We start from the raw sequence: 3,877 nt of genomic DNA, 5'->3' as shown, positions 1-3,877 counted from the left end.
TACAGCAGCTTTATTCCTAATTGACCAAACTTGGAAGCAAACAAGATGTCCTTCAATAGGTAAATGGATAAACTGTGGTACATCCATACAATGGAATATTACTCCATGCTGAAAAGAGCTATCAAGCAATGAGAAGACACGGAGGAAACTTAAGTATATATTACTAAGTGAAAGAAGCCAATGTCAAAAGTCTACACACTATGTGATTTCAACAGTATGGCATTTTGGAAAAGGCAAAACTATGGAGACAGTAAAAAGTGCAGTGGTTGCCAGAAATTGGGGAAGGGACAGAGGAACAGGCATAAAACATATTTAGGGCAGTGACACTATTATGTAAATGTTGGATACATGTCATTATACGTTTGTCAAAATCCATAGAACATGAACCCTACTATGGAGTTTGGATTATATGTCAGTGTAGGTTCACTGATTATAATAGATGTACCACTATGATGGTGCAGTCCATAGTCAGGAAAGTGTGTGTGTGTGGGGACAGGGAATATAGGGGAATCCTGTCCTTTTAGTTCAATTTTTATGTGAACCTACAACTGCTCTAAAGAATAGTTCATTAACTAAGAAAAGCAAAACTTGGGGCTCCTGGATAATTCAGTCAGTTAAGTGTTGAACTTTGGCTCAGGTCATGATCTCAAAGTTCGTGGGTTCGAGCCTCACATTGGGCTCTGTGCTGACAATTCAGAGCCTGGAGCCTGTTTTGGATTCTGTGTCTCTTTCTGTTCCTCTTCTGCTCACACACTCTCTCTCGCTCAAAATACATAAACATTAAAAAAAAAAAAAGAAAAGCAAAACTTCACCTGACTCTGGAGAACTATTGCCTATATAACCAACCTGCCTCAAAGGTTTCTTGAGAAAATGTAAAACATGTTTTTTGGAAAAAAAAATATTACAATAAAAACACATAATAGGATATTTGGGAAAGGCTGTTCATTTTGACATTAAAAGAAAACCATGAACAATGAATGAAACATACAAATAAAAAGTAATTGGGATGCCTGGGTGGCTCAGTTGGTTAAGCATCTGACTCTTGATTTGGGCTCAGGTCATCATCTTACAGTTCATGAGATCAAGCCCTGCTTTGGGCTCTGTGCTGACAGCATGGAGCCTGCTTGGGATTCTCTCTCTCCATTTTTCTTTGGCCCTCCCTGGCTCATGCGCATACTCTCTCTCAAATAAATATTTAAAAAAAAAGTAATTAAATTTATTTTGAGGAGCTAAGATGGCTGCACAGTAGCAGGATCCTCGGCTTGTCTCATCCCTCGAACACAACTGGATAACTGTCAAGTCATTCTGAATACCCAAGAAATTGACCTGAGGACTGACAGAAAAAACTGCACAACTAGAGGGAGAGAAGAGGCCACACTGAGGAAGGTAGGAAGTGTGGAGACAAGGTTTGGGGAAGAAACAGACTGCAGGTACTGCAGAGGGGAGGGAGCCCTAGTTGTAGAGAAAGGCGAGAGAGTGGACCACACAGGGATACACACAAGGAGAGTACTTCCCTAAAGCCATTGGCTGGGAAAACAGAGGGGCTGATTTTTGTGAATTTTTGCAACCAGTTGGGCTCAAAGACTGGAGTTTTAGAGGTCTAAATGGGTTTGGCTGTGATAGAATCCTGACGGCATTGCAGTGCTCCTGGACAGGAGACAGGCAAACAACCCTGGGGAAGACTGTGTGATCTGAGGAACTCCTAAGATGCACAGGGAGACTGTTCACTCTTTTTGGAGTACATCTGTGTGAGGTCATACCCCTGCACTCAGGCACGACTGCCCTTGGTCAAACCTGCATTCCTGCCAGTGCAAAACCAAGTGTTGGATGCTCAACTGACTGAGCCACCCAGGCACACTGGACAAACTAGATTTTAAACTAAAGACTTTAACAAGAGATTAAGAGGGGCACTCTATCATAATAAAGAGGACTATCCAACAAAACAATCTAACAATTGTAAATATTTATGCCCCCAACATGAAAGTACCCAAATATATGAAACAATAACAAACATAAAGGAACTCATTGATAATAATACAGTAATAGTAGGAGACTTTAACACCCCACTTATAACAATGGATAGATAACTGAAGCAGAAAATCAACAAGGAAACTGGATTTGAATGACACACTGGGCCAAATGGACTTAATAGATATATTCAGAACATTTCATCCTGAAGAAGAAAATACATTCTTTTCAAATGCACATGGGACATTCTCCAGAACAGATTGCATACTATGTCACAAATAAGGCCCCAACAAGCACAAAAAGATCAAGACTATACCATGCATATTTTCAGACCACAATGCTATGAAACTTGAAGTCAATCACAAGAAAAAGATTGGAAAGACCACAAATACATGGAAGCTAAACAACTTACTACTAAACAATGAATGGGTCAAATGGGAAATCAAAGAAGAAATAAAAAAAAAATACATGGAAACAAATGAGATCCAAAACTTTTGGGATGCAGCAATAGTAGTCATAAGAGGTAAGTATATACCAATACAATTCTACCTCAAGAATCAAGAAAAATCTCAAATAAACAACTAACCTTATACCTAAAGGAGCTAGAAAAAGAACAAACAAAGCTTAAAGCCAGCAGAGTAAGGGAAATAATAAAGATTAGAGCAGAAATAAATGATATATAAACTAAACAACAACAACAACAACAAATCAATGAAATTAGGGGCTGGTTCTTTGAAAAACAACAACAACAACAACAACAACAACAACAACAACAAAACTGACAGACCTCTAGCCAGACTTATCAAAAAGAGAAAGGACCTAAATGAATAAAATCACAAATGAGAGAAGAGAAATAACAACCAAAACCACAGAAATACAAACAATTATTATATTATAAAAATTATATGCCAACAAACTGGAAAACCTGCAAGAAATGGATAAATTCTTAGAAACATATAAACTACCAAAACTGAAACAGGAAGAAATACAAAAGTTGAACAGACTGATAAACAGCAAAGAAATTGGATCAGTAAGAAAAAATCTCCCAACAAACAGAAGTCCAGGGCTAGATTGCTTCCCAGGAGAATTCTACCAAACATTTTTTCTTCTCAAACTTTTCCAAAAAATAGAAATGGAAGGAAAACTTCCAAATTCATTCAGTGAGGCCAGCATTATTGTGATCTCAAAACCGAGAAAGACTCCACTAAAAAAGACAACTACAGGCCAATATTGCTGATGAACATGGATGCAAAAAATCTCAGCAAAATACTAGCAAATTCAATCCAATAGTTCATTAAAAGAATCATTCACCATGGTCAAGTGGGATTTAATCCTGGGCTACAACTGTGGTTCAATATTTGCATATCAATGTGATGTACCACATTAATAAAGATAAAGGATAAGAACCATATGATCCCCTCAATAGATACAGAAAAATCATTTAACAAGTACAACATCCCTTCATGATAAAAACCCTTAACAAAGTAAGGACAGAGGAAACATACCTCAACATAATGAAGGCCATATATGAAAAATCCACTTTATTGGGGAAAAAGTGAGAGCTTTTCCTTTACAGTCAGGAACAACACAGGGATGTCCACTCTCACCAATGTTATTTAACACAGTACTGGATATCCTAGCCTCAGCAACTAGACAACAGAAAGAAATGACACCCAATTGGCAAGGAAGAGTGAAACTTTCACTATTTGCTGAAGACACACTATATATAGAAAACCCAAAAGACTCCGCCAAAAAATTGTTAGAACTGAGACACAGGTATTCAGTCGCAGGATACAAAATCAATGTACAGAAATATGTTGCATTTCTATACACCAATACTGAAGCAGCAGAAAGAGAAATCAAGGAATCAATCCCATTTATGATCACACCAAAAACCATAGGTACCCAG

Source organism: Lynx canadensis, chromosome F2 (assembly GCF_007474595.2).
Source record: "Lynx canadensis isolate LIC74 chromosome F2, mLynCan4.pri.v2, whole genome shotgun sequence".
NCBI lineage: Eukaryota > Metazoa > Chordata > Mammalia > Carnivora > Felidae > Lynx > Lynx canadensis.
Note: the sequence above shows the minus strand (reverse complement) of the source record.